This window comes from Cnephaeus nilssonii, assembly GCF_951640355.1.
Source record: "Cnephaeus nilssonii genome assembly, chromosome: 4".
In the NCBI taxonomy this organism is placed as follows: Eukaryota; Metazoa; Chordata; class Mammalia; order Chiroptera; family Vespertilionidae; genus Cnephaeus; species Cnephaeus nilssonii.
This window is the reverse complement of record NC_137075.1, coordinates 12604299-12623974: the sequence shown is the minus strand read 5'-3', so window position 1 is coordinate 12623974 and position 19676 is coordinate 12604299. Positions and strand designations below refer to the sequence as shown.

At 40.7% G+C, this 19676-nt stretch overlaps 1 protein-coding gene across 4 annotated transcripts in view; it reads left to right on the top strand.

Annotated features, from left to right (window-relative positions):
* The window catches only part of SVIL (supervillin), a 273866-nt gene that overhangs the window by 78542 nt on the left and 175648 nt on the right, over positions 1-19676 (top strand). For all 4 annotated transcript variants that reach the window (XM_079767917.1, XM_079767916.1, XM_079767919.1 and 1 more), the window contains exon 3: positions 6824-6925. The gene's annotated coding sequence lies outside the window, so the exon portion shown is untranslated. The remainder of the gene's footprint in view (positions 1-6823; positions 6926-19676) is intronic.

Here is a 19676-nt window from a genome sequence, read left to right as displayed (position 1 = left end):
AGATAATCAGAAACTGGACATTATTCTAGGTAATGTCATAAAATTCTGGTTCTGTTAACTGAATTTTAGTCATTCTTTGAATAAGCAGCTAGTACCTGCAAGCTGTAAAAGTGAGACAAATGCATGGAAAACACATTTTATTGGTGACAAAGTTTAGTTAATAACAATAACAGCAGCAACTAACACTCATATTATTTAATATTTGCCAGGCACTGTTCTATTCTAAAAACAATATACATATTAATAACTTCACCATCACTACTAGCTACTCTTATTATTCCCATTCTACAGATGAAGAAAGAAAAGCATAGAGAGGCTGCCCAAGGTCACCCAGGTGGGAATTGTGATATGTGGAAGTGTAGTCAAATTGTCTCTGTTTTGGGGCTCTACCTTAGGGCTACAGCGTGTGGTCCTGTGGCACAGTGAGCATGCACACAGCTAACAAGTAGGTCCATCTGTGCCCCGCCAGGCCAGGGTGGGCCTTCCCAAGTGTGCACTGGCTTTAGCACAATGCTGCTTCATTCATGCACTTCAGAGTTATTGCAGGGGTGAGGGAATTTATGTTGTTCTGAACATTGTCTGCAGGTTGACTCGGATCTTACAAGTGCACTGTTTCTTTAAATGCTTCTAAGAGCTGTGACTTACAAAACGTGAAGTTGTGAGATGCACTACTGAATTCATAGTAGCCTTTCAGTGTGTCCTACTAAACATGCAACTGCTGGTATGGGAAGGGGGTGCAGTAACAAGAAAGTCATAACATTACAGAGGAGCTTCTTATACTTGGAGCTCTTGAGATCCACCTCTGTAACACGCGCCTAGAGACATTATTTAAAGACTAGAGGCCTAGTGCATGGATTTGTGCACCAGTGGGGTCCCTCAGCCTGGCCTGCACCCTCTCGCAATCCGGGACCATGTCAGAGAGCCAGTTTCGGCCTAATCCCCGCAGGCCAGGCCGAGGGACCCCACTGGTGCATGAATCCATGCACCGGGACTCTAGTATGCATATAATATTTTTGGTTAATCTCTTCCTGCCCTCCCCCTGCTCCCCTTTCCTCTGAGATTCATCAGTCTGTTCCATGTTTCTATGCCTGTGGTTTCTGCTCCTGCATTGAGCGTCTGCCCCCTGGTGGTCAGTGTGTGTTATAGCTACTGGCCGGTTGGCTGATGGCTTAGGTTTTTATATATATATAGATAAGAGAAAGCAGGTGAGAGTGGCCCAGAGGCAGGCAGGACCTATTACCTCCTTACCTGTCAGGAGAGTTAGGCAGAGTATGTAGGACAGGGAACTCCGCCCTAGTGCACACTGTTCTTATCAAATGCAACTCACATATCAATAGGTTGGGGTTTTTAAATTTAGTGTTTGTTATTCGGTTGGGGAAAAAGAGCAAGGCCTAAGATAATCTTCTTTTTGGAAAAACATGCACATGTGCAGCCAGTAAAGAGCAATAGAAAATATTTGTCTTCACCAAGCACTGAATTGCATGGATTCACTGTGCCTGGGAGGACAAAGAGGGGTCAGGACATCATGGTTGCTTCGAGCCCATGGCCATCCACAGGGAGCCCCCAGGTGCCCCTGGCAGAGGAAACAGGGAGTGCCCCATTCTGTGATGGATCTTAGTTCTCTTGTTGTGGCAGCTATACGTTTAGAGTGCCTCCTGAACTGCCTGTAAAAATATGCTCTTGTGGTGGATTTCAGAATTGTTGAAATTTAAGGAGAATTGGAGAGAGACATGGTGCTCCTTGAGGCACACTGTGAAATGTCCAGGTGTTGCATTCTGTTTTTTTCTGTCTTACAGCTTAGGACATTATGTATTTTGGTAATATATATATATATATATATATGTATATATATATATATATATATATATATATATATATATATACTAATATACTAGTGTATATATGTATGTGTGTATATATATATATATATATGTATGTATGTATATGTATAATGTATGTATCATATGTTTATGTACAGTCCCCTCTTACCCACAGTTTTGCTTTCTGTGGTGTCAGTTACCTGCGTCAACTGCATCCTGAAAATATTAAATGGAAAATTTCAGAAATCAACAGTTCAGAAGTTTTAAATTGTGTGCTGCCATTCTTAATAGTGTGATGAAATCTCATGCCATCCTGCTTGGTCCCACCCAGGACATGAATCCCACCATCGCCCAGCATCCCCATGCTGTGTACGCCCCGCCACTTAGTCAGCAGCCATCTTGGTTGTCAGATTGACTGTCCTGGTATCACAGTGCTTCTGTTCAAGTAACCCTTACTTTACTTAATAAAGTGGCCCCAAAGTATAAGAATAGTTTAAGCTTTATCATAGGTATCTATGTACCGGAAAAAATACAGTATGTTTTCGGGCATCCACTGGGGGTCTTGGAACATATCCCCCAAAGATAAGAAGGGTTGGCTCTGTGTGTGTGTGTGTGTGTGTGTGTGTGTATGTGTGTACAGACATATCTATCAATTTATCTATCTACCTATCTATACTGAATTACTAAGTATAAAGTTGGCTTTTTCCATATGTCTTAGTTAGTTTGAGCTGCTATAACAAAATATCACAGACTGTTGGCTTAAAAAAAAATCTATTCATTTCTTACAGTACTAGAAATGGGGAACCCCAAGATCAAGGTGCTGGCAGATTCAGTTACTAGTGAGGGCCCACTTCATGGTTTACAGCTAGCTGCCCTCTTGCTGTGCAATTACATGCTTCTTATAAGGTTGATAATCCCATCATGAGGACTCTACCTCATGCCTTTAATCACCTTGAAAAGGCCCCTGCCTCTTAATGTCATTACACTGGGGGTTAGGATTTCATCAAATAAATTTTGGGGAGACACAAATGTTCAGTCCATAACTATATTGGATGCTATCTATATATATAAAAGGCTAAGTGACCAACAGTCCATCCGTCCGACCTTTCGACTGACCAACCAGCCAGTGCATATGATGTGCACTGGCAATTTAAAAATAAACGTTGACTTGTGCATGCGCGATACATATAAAGCTTTTGCTGGCACCAGTCGCATGTGTGTGTTTCAATCTGTCATTGTCAATTGTGCTGTAATGCAATTACCGTACAAATCTTTCTTCTAATTAATTTTCTTTCAATGTGCACGAATCCGTGCACTGGGCCACTAGTAAATAATATAATATAAAATCATATTCACAAGCACATATATCTATCAAACAGCAAGCTGAGTTTTTCTTCAATGTTTGCTTGCTACTTGTTTATTCATTTTGTGGTGGTTATTAGGCAAGTAGTAGGAGGCACCACAAATTTTTGAGAAAAAAAATGAGAGAACTTAAAATTGAGATTTCTGCCCATTAACTTAACTTTTCTACCTGTGATTTTGGGTAATACCCACCTCCTTTGAATTTTGAAGCTTAAGACCTCCTGGGGTTTTGCCAGAGCATATTAAAAAATGTACAAGAACCTGACCCTGCCTTTTAAGAACCTGTGCTGTAATGTGATATGTAGAAAGCTCACCCAATAGCAGCATAAAGGGGTGGTGGTGTGTCTGGATCTCACCAGGGAGCATCGTGGTGCTTATTTTATTTTATTATTTTTAAAAAATATATTTTTTTATTTCAGAGAGGAAGGGAGAGGGAGAGAGAGATAGAAACATCAATGATGAGAGAGAATCATTGATTAGCTATCTCCTGCATGCCCCCTACTGGGGATCAAGCCCACAATTCTGGCATGTGCCCTTGACCAGAATCAAACCCAGGACCGAATTCAGTCTGCAGGCAGACGCTCTATCCACTGAGTCAAACTGGCTAGGGCTCGTGGTGCTTATTTTAGCTCTCTCTCCTTCATGTGCCCCCACGTCAGTTGCTATTTTGATAGTGAACATGCTCCTGGAGCTAGTATGGTATGCTGATGGCCAGAAGCCCTCATGGTGGAGGTAGCGGGGAGGGCAATGAGTTACCCCTGTGCCCACTGATACCCCTGTCACCCTCTATTTGTTGAGCACTAGACTCATTCCTATGAAATAATAACAACATACAATACAAGATAAGAATCCTGCTTATAAAAACCCAGTCCTGTTTTAGAGAAAAAAAACACACACATATGAAATACAGATAACTTTTAAGACAAGTAGAGTACAAAAAAGTTTTTACAGTCAAATTGTACATTGAAATGCACATTAATATACATTTCGTGAAGACTATCAACATTTATTTAGTAAAAAGTCCAGTATTTGGAAAATATTCACTGTTCTGTGGCTATTATCCTAATGTGTAAAAATATTACAATAATAATAGTTCCAAGTAAAAAAAAACTCCTATAAATTTCTTGATAAATAAAATGGTTATTAATACTCTTAAAATGTTCTATTATTTGTTTTATTTCAGGCTTTCTGCACCCTCCCCCCAAATATTAAAAGGAAGCCTAGGCAGTTTAGTGTGTCGTTGAGAGCTGTCCTTTCCTCTTCCTAAAGGTGCTGCAGTGGGCCCAGTGGTCTTTGAAGGGGGTCCCTCCCCCTTAGTGTCCTGCTGCCCTGTCTCCTGCAGCATCTTCCCACTGTTGTCATTGTTCATTTGCCTCTGATCTTGGCTCCTATACATGACAGTCTATTCACTTACCAATAGTTTTCTCATCAAGTTGTGTGGCCCAATAATGAATGCTAGCAGAGTGACACCTTGGCCACCAATATAGTAAGTACATGTCTGAGGGGTGATGGAATAGGGCAGTCCCCACACTGGTACAGACCCATGGTGACATCTGTAGGCTATTGTGTGTTTCTAGTCAATAGATATCTTCTAATAGATATGTGGTTTTGTCGACTTTAAAGTATTTTATTGTATGTTCTTTTTTTTTAATACAAATGTTCAAATAATCACGATTTATTGATTTATTTACTTATTTATTTATTGCTATGGCTAGTCCAACCCTGGACGGTTGAGAATTAAGTATATAATCAGACTAGAGGCCCGATGCATGAAATTCATGCAAGAGTAGGCCTTTGCAGCCGTGGCAGCTGCCTCTATCCCTCCCTCGTAGCCGCGGCTGCCTGGATCCCTTGATCCCGCAGCTGCAGCCTTGGGATCTGGTTTAATTAGCATATTATGCTTATGTTATTATAGATGTTTGGCATGGATTCAGGAGAGAGTAAGGTCTCTGAGGAAGAAGTTGGGCAGTAAGGGAAGGCCACACGGAAACTGGAGATATCTGTGCTGAATCCTGAAATGTATCTTGAGATTCCTATGAGGTTAGGGAGGAAATGCCCATGGCTCAGGGAGTTAGTGCTAAGTTTTAGGTACAGGCCTTTCAAACTCTTTCTGGGTCCTGGGGCTCTTGATCTCCACTAGATTTTCTTCTTACAGTCTGACAGATATAGAGCCTCAAGGTGATTGTTCTGCACACTCAAGTTAGAGAAGCCTGGTCCAGAGGGTGATTAAGGGAGGGGACAAGGCCTATGACCCACAGAGGACCCACAGAAGTGTGAGCCCATCAGGGATGGCGAACCTAGGACACGCGTGTCAGCACTGACACGCGTAGCCATTTCTGATGACACGCGGCCGCATGCCAAGGATGAAACATTTGCTGCTCCTGAGGATGAAACATTTGCGACTAGAGTCTTGGAGTTAGTTTTTTCCTCAAAGTGACACACTACCCGAGTTACGCTCAGTTTTTTGGCGAAGTTTGACACACCAAGCTCAAAAGGTTGCCCATCACTGGCCTAGGTGGAGCAGGGAGCTTTCTCAGAAGAGGGCGTGGTGTGGATTCCTCCCTGCCCTTGCCGCTTGGCTTCTTTTGGTTCTCTCAGCATTTTCTCTTTTTGAATACTTTCATCTTTTCTTTCTTTTGTGGCCAATACAGAAAGAGGTCTTCCTTTTTCAAAGCAGGCAAATTATTTCCCAGTTTAGTATCCTGAGGAGGAGTCCTAGAGGAAATAGAGGCTTAAATTGGTCTAGCCCAGTTTACAAGGCTACAAAGCTTTTTAGTAATAAATAGATTTATGGAGAAGGAGGGGAAATGATTTTATTCTTGTCACAAAAAAATAACCTACTTAAACCCAATAGTTTGTCTGTGTTTATCACAACCACCTATATGGTTTCCAGTCATGAGTTCATGACTGTCTGAATGTCACCAAGCAGTGATGACAATAATGTGTGTGTGTGTGTTTGTAGCGGGGGTCGGGGGGAGGGGGGGGCGGATGTTGCTTTGTGGGAACTTCACACGGGTCAACACCACAGGCTGTTTTCCTTATAAGCTGCCTCAGCCTGGAGATGAACCCCATTCTTGCAATACAAGGTAAGATAGGCTCTGACACCATGCCTCCCATATGCTGCTAAAAACTGAGAACTGATCCCACTTCTGGTCCTTAACACAGTGTTGGTGTATCACTGGCTGCTGTCCAGTTTAGACTCCTCTGTGCTTGAGCAAACTCTTTCCTAAGATGACTTTTTCAAAAGGCACTACAAGCAAGTTCTGAATAAATATGGGGAGGAGATCAAAAGAAGCGCCTCAGTAGCATAAAGTAAAAAATTTCCAAAAGCCAACCCTAACCACTTAACCAGCTAACCAACTAGTAAACCCAGAGGCTTTCTTTTGTAGTCCAGGATCTCAGGGCTGTAGCCTTGTTTGTGTTCAAATTATTTTTAAGAGGTTTAAAAAGATATGGTAACCACTGCTTGTAATTTGTAGTTGCTGATGAAAATAAGTAATTGAAAGGGAGAAAGCTCTTTAGAAGCAGAAATTTAATCACAGCAGTGTATCCTGCTTTGTTCATACATGTGGTTGTCTTATATTATTTGCTATTTTCTTTTTTGGATTTCAAAGTGGAAATTTGTCTTTCTCCCTTTTCAGAGAGAGTTTGAGTACATGACCTTGAAGACTCAAGAGAGCTGAGATCGGAAGATTTTGAAGTTGTTCTACATTTGAAGCCATGATTTAAATATTGGCATTGCGGTAAGTATTTAGGAAAAGAAATAAAACAGTTTTGTGGTTAACACACCATTGGTTTTTGCCTGCATTCTGAGAATAGTTAAAAATACATTATGAAGGGTGAATTTGTTTGAATCAGATTCAGCAAAACAGAGCTCTAAGAAAATTAAAGCCACCTCTGTGATTGGGATTTTCTTCTTTAACTGAGCTGTGGCTATGAGGGAACTTGCATGGACTCCATGGGTGTGTGTGGCCACCAGAGTTTACTGGAGTCCTGTGGAACTCTTTTCTTAAGGATCATCTTGAGACCAGGGTTCCATTTGTTCATTAAACAAATGAGAGCAGATCCAGCCACTAAAAGGGAAGTGGAAGCTTCCTTCCAGCAACTGTTCTATCTGAATTGCCTCTCCGGGGCAGTATTTCTCAAAGTGGGTTCCCTAGATTATTGGTGCAGTGAGGGCAGGGGTAGGATGATAGGTCTGTGCTCAAATGAGTTTGGAAAACATGGGGCTAAAGTTAAACAATCTTCCTTACTGGAGTATCTCAAAAACGAGTGAGCTTTATGAAACAACATGGGTGTGTGTGGTTGTCAGTACTTACCAGAGTCCTGTGGCACTCTTTTCTTATGGGTCACCTTGAGACCAGTATTCCATTTATTTATTAAACGAAGTAGAGGCCCATTGTATGAAATTCGTGCAGGCTGCCAGCCAGGGCCTCCCTCCCCCTGGCTGGCCCTACCCCCTGGTTGAACTCCTAGGAGAACTCCAGGTCCAAGGGGACAATTTGCATACTACCCTTTTATTATATAGGATTATTGAACACCAGCCAGGTATGGTGTTAGATTCTAAAAACAGGACAATAAATAAGATTGGCAATGTTTGTGTATAGATAGTAAGTAAGGTAAGAAGTAAGTAAGAACAATTATTGACAGGCATGATAACGTATTTAAGGGAATGGTCTGGGGAGCTAGGGAGCCTGGGTTTTATTTTTTTATTTTTTTAATATATTTTATTGATTTTTTTACAGAGAGGAAGGGAGAGGGATAGAGAGTTAGAAACATCGATGAGAGAGAAACATCGACCAGCTGCCTCCTGCATACCCCCTACTGGGGATGTGTCCACAACCAATGTACATGCCCTTGACCAGAATCGAAACTGGGACCCTTCAGTCTGCAGGCCGACGCTCTATCCCCAGAGCCAAACCATTTAGGGCTGGGAGCCTGGGTTTTAATCCTGAGTCTGCTACTTATAAACTGCATGACCTTGAACAAGACTAATTCCCACGCCCATAAATTGGTGATAATACCACCTACCTAGTAAGGTTGTTGTGAGGGTTAAAATGATAAATATGTATTGGCAATTACTAAACCTTATACAAGTGTTATCAAAGTTTATGCTTATAATAATAATGGCTAAATATTCTGAAGGTTATATGATAGACTGACTAGGGAAGAGATAATGGTGGATGAGGACTTTTGAATACGATGGTCTAGGACTGCCCAGATTTAGATACCTGTAAATATGAGAAATATGAGCTATGGAGATAGTATAGAGAGAGCATTTACAGGGAAAAGCGAGTGCAAGGGTCTGTGTTTTATGTAGAGAAAGCATTTGATAAAATCCAATACCTCTTCATGATAAAAAAAAAGGAAAGAAACCCACTAAACAACAGCAACAAATAGGAATGAGGGGGACATTTTTAACCTGAGAAAGGGTACCTATGAAAAACCCATAGCTAGCATCATACTTCATCGTGAAGGACTAAAAGCTTTCCTCTGAAGATCAGGAACAAGACTGATGTCCAGTGTCATCACTGCTATTCAGTATGGTACTACTGAGTTCTAGCCAGGATAATTAGGAACAAATATGGAATAAAAGATTTCTAGATTGGATAGAAGGAAGTAAAACTATATTTGCAGATGACATGATCTTGTTTATGGAGAATCCACTAAACTATTAGAACTATTAAACAAGTGCAGATAGGTTGCAGGATACAAATTTTAATTGTACTGCCTCCCACTTATAATGAACCTCTGAAATGATTAAGAAAATAATTTCTTTTACAATAATATGAAAAATAATAAAGTGCTTAGGAATAAATGTAACTAAAAAGTGTAAAACTTATATTCTTAAAACTATAAAACATAATTGAAAGAAATTTAGGAAAATCTAAATAAATGGAAAAAAAATTCCATGTTTTTGGACCAAAAGACTTAATATTGTTCAAATGGAAATATTTCCTAAATTGATTTACACATTCAATACAATCTCTATAAAAATCTCAGTTGGATTCTTTGCAGAAATTGAAAAAGCTCATTCTAAAATTTATATAGAAATGTAAGGGACCCACAATAACCCAGACAATCTAGAAACAGCAAAATTGGACAACTCACACTTCCCAATTTCAAAATTTAACACAAAGCCACAGTAATCAAGATAGTGTGATTAAGGATAGGCATATAGATCTTTGGAATAGAATTAATAGACCAGAAATAAAACTGTACATTTATGATAATTGATTTTTTTTAAATATTCCAAGACAGTTCAATGGGAAAAGAATAGTCTCTTCAACAAATGGTTCTGGGACAAGTGGATATCCACATGGAAAAGAATGAAGTTAGACCTTTACCTCACACTATATCCAAAATATATCAAAGGCCTAAATGTGAACTAAAACCATAAAACTTTTGGAAAACAATATAGGTGTTAATCTTCATAACCTTTGCTTAGGCAATGTTTCTTAGTTATAACACCAAAAACACAAGTGACAAAAAAGCATAGATAAGTTGGACTTCAACAAAATAAAAATTTTTGTGTATCAAAAGACGTTATCAAGAGAGTGAAAAGACAACCCACAGAGTAGGGGGAAAATATTCGCTAATCTGATAATAAACTAGTATCTAGAATATATAAATAACTCTTACACCTCAGCTGTATTCTTACAGTTTAAAAATAGGCAAAGATTGCCCCGCCTGTGTGGCTTAGTGGTTGAGCATTGACCTCTGAACCAGGAGGTAATGGTTCGATTCCCGGTCAGGACACATGCCCGGGTTGCGAGCTTGATCCCCACAGGATCCCCACTGTGGGGTGTGCAGGAGGCAGCCGATCAAAGATTCTCTCTCATCATTGATGTTTCTATCTCTCTCCCCTCACCCTTCCTCTCTGAAATGAATAAAAATATCTATAATAATAAAAGCATAATATGCTAATTAGAGCAGACATCCTTCCTGACGAAGCCGGGGCTGCAAGGGAAGCCCGGGTCCCAGGTGCTGGAGGGAAGCTGGTGCAGGCAGCCGTGAGAAGGAAGGCCTACTCTTGCATGAATTCTATGCATTGGGCCTTTAGTATTTAAATAAAGAAATAAACTTAAAAAAATAGGCAAAGATCTGAATAGACATTTCTTCAAAGAAGATATGCAAATGACCAATAAATACATGAGAAGATTCTCAATAACACTAGTCATCAGGGAAATGCAAATCAAAATCGCAATGATACTATTTCATTCCATTATGAGAGACAGACAGTAACAAGTGTTGGTGAGGATATGGAGAAACTGAAACTCATACACTACTAGTGGAAAGGGAAAGTCTTTCCAGAGAAGCTGCTTTGGAAAATGGTCTGGCAGTTCCTCAGCCAGGAAAATATAGAGGAACTGTATGATGTGGCATATCCACTTCTAGATATATACCCAAGAGGAAAGAAAACTTATGTCTATACGAAAATGCAAATGTTCGTAGCAGTATTATTTTAATTATCAAAGAATGGAAACAATCCAAATGAACACCAAATTGATGAACAGACTAAGAAAATGTTGTATGTCCATATGATAGAATATTATTTGGCTATAAAAAGAGAAGGGGAATTGATGCATGCTACAACATTGATGAATCTTGAAAACGACGCTAAATGAAAGAAGCCAGACACAAAAAACCACCTATTACATGATTCCATTTATATAAAATTTCCAGAACAGGCAAATTGGCCATAGAGATAGAAAGGAGATTAATGGTTGCCTAGAACTGAACTGTAGTTGTGCCTAGGTGGAAATTGAGAGTGAGGGCTAAAGGGTACAAGATTCCTTGTGGGGTGACAAAAATGTCTGAAATGGCTTTGTTAATGATTATACAACTCTATGAATATATTAAAAACCATTGAATTGTATAGTTTACATTGACAAATTGTCTGGTATGTGATTTGTGTATCAATAAAGCTGTTGTGTACATAAAGCAGGATATGCTTTGCAGGTGTAATTGCCAGCAGTTGGTGATAGATGAGATATGGAAGCAAGGACTAAGGAGGAATTAAAAATGACTCCTAAGTTTTATCCATGACAACTTCTGAGAAGGAGAGGAAAGACTGGGAGTTGTTCTTGTTTTTTGAGGGTTTTGTTTTTTAAATGGGGAGGGCCAGCTTTGAGAATCCAGAGTTCTATTGTGGACATACTAAGTTTGAGTACTTGTTAAATATCCAATTAGAGATTTTAAGTAGACAGTTGAGTGTGCACCTGGATGGAGATAAAATTTAGATGATAGGTAAATCCATAGGCAAAGGTGAATATGGGGAGAGAGAGAGAAAGAGAGACAGAGAGGGAGAGGGGATGAGAATGAACAAGGCTAAGGATGAGGTGGAAAGAGGAGAACCACAAAGAAAACAGAAGGAGCACCAGCCAGGGAGAAAGGAAGAAAGTAGGAGAATGCTGTGTCACTGAACCCAGACTTGAGAAGGAGGGAGGGGTCCACAGAGCTGGTGTGACTAAGAGGTCAGTAAGAGGACAGAAGTGTCCTTTGGAACTGCCAGGGTAGGTGTTGTTCATGACTTTGATAAGAGTAGTTCAGGAGGGAGACTTCAGGTCAGAGTGGGTTGAAGGGGGAATATAAGTGCTCAAGTGGTGAGAGTTAGGCAACAGGTGAAAATTGCTCTAGAATCTTTTTCTTTCTGCTCTGCTGAAACGCCCAAGAGTTGGCGGGGTTTGAAGGCCTTCTCTTCCTTGGAGCCAGCTCTTAGGGGTGGAGCCTGCATCTGGGGAGCAGCAGACCTGTATGTAGGTAGGGGTGGGGCAGGAGGGCAGTGCTGGGCTGGGGTCCAGAGAGGAAGGTTATCCTTTTCTTTCTTCTCTAATGGTTTTTATTTTCTTTTGTTATCGTGATTGGGAAAAAGCTGAAAGCAGGGTTTTATTAATGTGCTTTTTGAAGTTTAGGTCAAATTGTTTGAAAATTTTTATTTGAACTGAGAATAAAGAGAAAAGGCATTCCAGGCTTTCAGGTGCAGTCTTTATAAATTAGAGTCCTGGCTGTACATGCATCACTGCTGCATCCAGATTCTAGCGGGTCCTGAAGTAGGTGGAGGGGAAAGTGGTAACTTTTTAAAAAGGCAAACATACAATGCTTGAGCATACACATTCCACAAACCTCAGAAGTCCACTCACCATGCCTCTTACACTGGCATTAGCACATTCTTTCCTATCCTTCTTTACTAATTTAGATTGTGTGGAAACAGCTTTTAAAGTACATATTCCTTTAAGTAACAACCCAATTTTTACTTTCTCTTGAGAAAATGGACTGCTACTTAGGCTAGAAAGCCCACTTGATGGTTTGGGCAAAAATCATGTTTGGAGCACCTGTTGATTGCTCATTTTGTGTAAGTCCAAGCAGTGTGTGTGTGTGTGTGTGTGTGTGTGTGTGTGTACATGCGTGCGTTCATGCACATGACACAGTTTGGTGACTCATATTTTTAAAGTTATATCTTAGTGTTCTAACTCAAATCTCTGATATGGCATATAAACAGCCTATCATAAAGCAGCATTTAAAATACACTGTTTTCTAACTGGCATGGCACAAAATTAGAAAATATTCTTGTTTTCAAGCCCTGGTTAAATAAGTGTTCTTTATAAAAATCTTTATAAAATTGTGTTTGTGGCTTAAAAAAATTATATGGTTATTGTTTGGTTATGTTTTGTTTTATATGGAGGGGACATGTATTTGGGGATTTTGAGGGAAGAGTTTTTCAGTATTACTTTCTTCCTCTGAAAGAAGCATCTTAATTTGTTCTAGAGCACAGATCCATAGGGTATTAAATTTATTATAATGATAAACCAATATTTGTAGTGTCCTATTTGGTTAGAAGCTAGATTGTCATTCACAAAGAAATAGGAAATCACCAGCTTAAAAAAAAATTCTCTGACTTTAGAATTTTGTTTTTTTCAGGCATCTTCTGCCTTAGGTTTAGAGATTTTACTAACTTCTGGCATATTCCAATCACAGGAGAATGAGTGGTTATCTGGGAGGAATCTTTGAACCTCATTCAACCTGTTATTTTGCCCCCAGAGCCATGCCAAAGGGTGCTTTTCATATATTGATTTCATTTCATTTTTTAAAAGAAAATATTTTGTGGTTTAATATGATTTTAAAAGAATGAAAGTGGTTGTAGAGAGAATGGGTTTGGTCTGCTCTCCTCACTACTAACTGCTTTCTGAGAGAACCCTCTGCAGGCCCATCATAACAAGGGCCAGGCCAGGCTAGTTTTAGTCTCCTGAGTGTTTCAGAAACTTGGACTGCATTAGGCAGGTGCTACTGACAACATTTTAGATCATTTTGTGGAGGAGGATGCATTGAGTTTTTTCTGCTCAGGGTGGATTATGCAATTTGCTTTCTTTCTCAGAAAATGTCTTGTTTGTTTTGGCATGCAGCCAGGCCTCTCCTGTGGGTGGTGTGCTGTGTCACAGACCTCAGGTCCAGAGCCTGCACTTTGCTTTGTCTGTCAGATCAGATGAGTTGTAGGAAGCAGTCAGCTAGCGTTTGGGACAAACATGAAAGTGATATTTGTGAGCCTGTGCAGGCAGAGCCTTTGGGCAAACTGCTTTGAGACGTGGGAGTCTGGGTGACCTGAAGAAAGAAGAACAGCAAGGACAGGTAAGGGACTGCTGGTTTGAGCTGCACTGGGAACCTGGCTAGCATTTCAGGGGCTGGTGGGGCCTCATGCTCTCTTTTTGGTGTGTGTGTGGTGATGATTTGGGGATGTTGATAATGTACTTAGTAGAGCATTACAATTAAAAATGCCAATAATTTGACTTTTTAAGTAAAATATAGTTTTATTTTTTAAAAATATATTTTTATTGATTTCAGAGAGGAGGGGGTGGGGGAGAGATAGAAACATCAATAATTAGATAGAGTCATTGATCAGCAGCTTCCTTCACGTCCCACACTGGAGATCAAGCCCACAACGCTCAACCACTGAGCCATGCGGGCCAGGCTGTAGTTTTACTTTTAAAACTGCTGTCCTTCTACCAAAAATCCTACTACTATCCAGCTCTCTAAATAGGGAAAACAAGCACATAAAACTCCTGAAGGAATCTCTTTCGTTGTGATCTTTTATTAAATCCCATGTAAGATTTAGACTTTATTTATAATAAAATTTCCCATTTAATAGGAAACCGAAATCATGGAAGAATATAAATACATCTTTAGACTTCTCTGTTCTTTACCTGTTTTCTCTCTCTTTCTTTCTCTCTCTCTCTCTCTCTCTCTCTCACACACACACACACACACACATATACTTGTATTTGCATGAAAAGTGAGTAACGGACATCTTGTCAGACAAACAGAAGGTACAGTACAATTAACTAAGAGGTTGAATATAAATTGGAACAAATATTAACTTTTTATTTCACTTTCATTTGGATACTTTTACTAATTCTCTTTGCTGGGTTTAGGCTTTTCAAACATTCTTTGGCTCTGGGAGAGGGAGTTGTATAACCATAAAACTTGAGAATCCTGGCCCTAGAATAAATGTTCCTTTAAAAACCCCAAGGACAGAAAATTGAACACAGCTGTGCACAAGAAAAAGTTGAGGGGAAAGGCAAGCGATGGTTCAGGGCTGTGGGCACCCTGACCAACTTCCCAAGTGCACTGGAGCTGTGGTTTCTTGATGGGGAGCTTCGGTGGTCCTTTTGAAAGTTTCAGGAAAAGGCCAGAACTGGATGTTTCTGTGATGTGGTTAAGAGATCATTCTGACTGGATTTGTTTTTCATTGTCCTGCTGTCCTCTGTATATTCTGTTGTTTTCCCCTGGAGAGAATTGGGGTTTCTGGCCATTTTCTCTGATGTTATGATTAGACAGTTGTAAGTAAGCTTCAGAACTGAAGCCATTTCTACCAGTCAGAAGATAGAAGAGGCAAAATTTTTAGCCCCCAATTCCTCCTCCTCTGCCCCCTTCGTCACAGAATTTCCCTCAGAATAAACAGCCTTAAAGTGGGGCCCTGAGAATGTGCCATTGTTGTTCCTTGCTTCCGCTCCGCTGGGGCACAAACTGCTCTGGTGTTGGTGTGGTGGGCGCTGCTGTGGACCCTAACCTCCGTGCAACCTTGGATTCATCATTCTGCTCTGTGTCAGACCATGTAATGATGATTCATACTTCTTCCTCTACAAGATTAGATTACTGTAATTTTCATATCCTGGACTGTGCACTAGGGATTTGAATTAATACTTGTTGGTATAGAGAGCAGTGTTGTGTTTCTGGAAAGAAAGGACTGGACTTGCCCACTCAGCCATCACCAGAACACATTTCGGGCTGGCCTGTTGTGACGCTGTCTTCCGGTTTACCACGTCATTTAGCTTACCTGAGAGGCTGCAGGCAGGGCCCTGCATGCACTTGGTCCAGGTGAAGTGGATTGGCGTCCGTGATGCCATGCCTCGGTCAGAATGCATGAGAGACTTGCAAGGCAGTCCTGCATTGAAATCACACACTGCTTAATGAGGAAAATCTTCCTAAAGAGATACTTGGGAAGGAAGCAAAATAATTCAGGCTTGTGGAATAGTCTCCCTAAAACCAGCAGGGACTGTGATCATAGATTGCAGGGTGGGGAAAGCAATGAGAGGGCAACTAGCCTTTGAAAAAACCTCTATGTTTTGTCACTCTCCCTGTAAAATATGTACTATTCATTCTATTTCTTCAACAAATGTTAATTGAGCACTTCCTATGTCCTAGGCACTATTCTGGACACTGGAGTTTTGTTTTTTTTTTAAATATATTTTATTGATTTTTTACAGAGAGGAAGAGAGAGGGATAGAGAGTTAGAAACATCGATGAGAGAGAAACATCGACCAGCTGCCTCCTGCACACCCCCGACTGGGGATGTGCCCACAACCAAGGTACATGCCCTTGACCGGAATCGAACCTGGGACCCTTGAGTCTGCAGGCCGACGCTCTATCCACTGAGCCAAACCGGTTTCGGCTGGACACTGGAGTTTAACAGACAACTACAACACAGAAAAAAATCTGTCCTCATGGAACTCAGATTGGGGGCCAGTGGCACTGTGGTAGGAATATGAACTGAAGAAAGCCACAGAAGGAGTTAGGAGTAGCAGGAAAAACTCAGTAAATGTAGTCATTTGAGGCTATATTTGCCTATTTATTTCCTGTCTTTCCTCTGACATAATGTACACTACCCCACTAATTTTGTATTTTTCATAGATAGCCCTGAAGGGAGTTCTTCATCCATGCTAATAAATAGCCCACTCTGGTATAGGGAGTCCATGAGATAACTTAAGGGTCTTTAAACGGATTGTCTGCTATAGACTGAGTCTGTGTTAGAGGGAAGCTGAGGTGGGATCATTTTTGTTCACTATTATACTCTAATTATTCTCACTCCAGAAATGTCTTGTGTTACATACTTTCTCTCTCCTAATATCCCCTTCTTGTCTTTATTTCCTGTTTCCTTCTTATCTTGATTCCCTGCTTTCTTTTCTTTCTCTTAGTTCTCTCTACTTTGGTGAATAGGAGACGGCAGCACTTTGCCCCAGAATTACAGAATCTCCGTTTTTCAGAACTGCATGGGACTGTAGGAGTCTTAATCTAGATACGTGATTTTTGGTCTCCAGATTGAAACCAAGTTATTACCTGATGCAGTAAAATGAGAAATATAAGAAAATGAAGTAAATGTTTCAGAAAGCTAAACTTCATTATCTTCCCATTATTTTCTTTTCTTAAACTTCTTAGTTCTTAGTATCTTCCACCAACCGCAGAAATTACTCATCCTCCTGAACTCAGCCCCTATCACTCGCTCTGCTGCCCTCACAGTCGACTTCATCCCCCTACCTCGTTCTCCCACACTTTGGTCTTCAGATAGTGCCCTTCTCAATGTGGTAGCCCCTGCCCCAAAACAAGAGTTGCTGCCTAAACTTTAGGGTAGGAAGTCACCATTTGTGCTGCTAGGAAGCTGTGTTTTAGGCTCTCCAATTGGAGCCACAGGTACTACATTTTAAGCTGTGACATATAGTGGTTCAGTTTTATGGAATTATTGGTAATGTGGTTCCACTTTATTACAGGTTTATCAGGCTTTTGTGGGTTGGCCCAAGTGCACAGCCATCCCTTATAACTGTTTCTGGAGGAAAATGACAATGAACTTCACAATAGGAACCACACTGAGCTGGAGAGGGAAGGTACAGTGCCACCAACCAAGGGCACATGGAGTTTCTTGGTTGGTGGAGGCTGGGGAAACACGGTTGCAAAGAAAGCTGCCCAGGTCCTCCTTGTTTCCAGTGTATTTCTGAGGTCTGGATAGTCCTCCTGTTACTCCTTTGTAACATGGGCCAAATATTTGCCCTTTCATGCAGTCCTTAAGACGAAACATAGGTTCTTTTTCTTTCTCATTCAGGAGTAAGAATTGTTCATTCCCTCTTGGTGTTTGGGGTCAGCAAAGGAAACCACTGTGGTGCAAAGCTTTGAGTCAACAATAGAATAGAAAAGAAAGAGCCTCTAGAGTCTTCTGTGGAGTAGGAGAGCCTCACTCCACCAGCTGCACCACTTTAAGCTCATGTTCCCACTTAAGAACCTCTATGTCTCTGCTATGAGACGAATTGACAGAAATCCCATATTTTTAGATATATAGTAGCCTAAATGGATCATGTCATTCTTTGTACATCTCCAGTTACTCTCAAGACTCTGAGCCTGTTGTCCAGGAATGTGATGTTGGTCCAGCTGTGCGAGAGGCTGCATCCCTGGAGCCAGGCCTCATAAACATGGTCCAGGCTCCCCCTTGGCAAACTCACATTTCATTTTGACTGTGAGGCCAGCAGTTCTGTTCATGCTGAGCATTGCTACACGCCCAGGCTCTTCAGGCAGCAGCCTGGGAGAAAAGAGTTGGCTTGCTCATCTGTTGTTTAAGCCAGTGACCTACACATGACCTTGGAGCTTGAAAGATTGTCATCTGAAGCTAGTGAAGTTCTTCATAAGCTTTGAGAAAGAGACAGTGAGACAGACTCATTGCTTGGCTGATTTAGATTATCTGGGAGAAGGAGATTTGTTGGTCGAAAAATATTGTTAACCAAAAATAATATCACCCCTTTTTTCCTTTTTAAAAAAATCTACCCCAAAATAAAATTATTTGTTCATGGTACAGAGGTCACAATCCTAGACTCACAGTGGTGTGTCAGTGTAAATGTTAGGATACTAAGGCATGTCCCTGTCTTTACTTATAGATGTCACAATTTTAAGTTTATGGAAAAAATAAACAACACCTGAAATGATTCCAAGTCTGGTCTTGTCAAAGCAGAAATTAGGACATAATATGTACAGATCCCGGTTGCCAAGTCTTTTCATCCCCTGGAAATGAGCAGCTTAAAAAAATACTTCTAATGATTGCTCAAGTCCATTGCCATTTAAGAAAGCGGAACTTTTCAGAAGGCAGATCAATTAGAGAGCTTTGTTGTCTTGCTCTCCCTGCACTGGCAGTTCTGGCCAAAGTTCTGACATCATCCTTCCTCAGAAATAGGTGCTTTGCAGAGAGAACGATGGAAAGTGAGGCTCTTGTCCAAAAGCACGCGAGCTGGCTTTATCTATTTTATTTTCTGCCTGTAAACTGAGGAACCAACTTGTCACTCTCGAACTTCAGAGGGATACTAATTATTGTTTAGTCAAACCTGAAAAACAAATAGAATTTTGTAGCTGAATTAAAATGAGACAAAAAGAACTAACCGTAAGCTATTTTGATTCTAGTTTTCAGTCTTTATAAATAAACATGTATGATCTTTATTGAGTGGCAGACATTGCTAGGTTATGTGGATACAGAGGTAAGCACCCTAGCTTCTGGATGCTAATAGAATAGAAGTTGGAAATCAGAGACCATATCAGGGAAGGGCTTATAGGAGAAATAATATTAACTGAGTCTAACGAATGTTTAGGGGATTTCTAAGTGAGAAGGAAAGAGTACAGCTTGGACACAGCAATCATGGTCACTGTGGTTTCTCATGGCCACCTGTGTGGGTGTGGGTGTGGGTGTGTGTGGGGGGTGGGATATGTGGCTAAGAGGTAGAAAGTGGCTAGATCACAGAGACAGGGACTTGGGAATCTCCACTAGGCCAGGCATTCTTGGTGCTCTGTTTTCCACCTTCCACGTGTGCTGGATGCTATCCAAGTGTCACACACCTCCTGGGTGTGTCCACATGTGATAAAACATGGCATTAAAGTACCCTGTAATGTCTCAGCTATTAGTAATACATCTGTAAAGTAAGTCACCACAGATCTTGGTCTATCTGAGATAATCCCTGGGTTAAGTGTCATTTCCCAAGTATTTATTTGTAACTTGATTCTTTTTTTCTCTCCTACTGACGAATATCTAAATGCAAGAGGGTGAAAGTAACTCTTTTACAAGGACAGTCTTACATTTATTCTCCAAGAACATTTAATTCAAAAAGTTTGTCCAGCACTGAGAAGTGACTGGCTGCCTGGCCCACAGCTGCCAGGCCCTCTCGGGGAACCACTGCTGGAGCTGGTGCTGGGGTT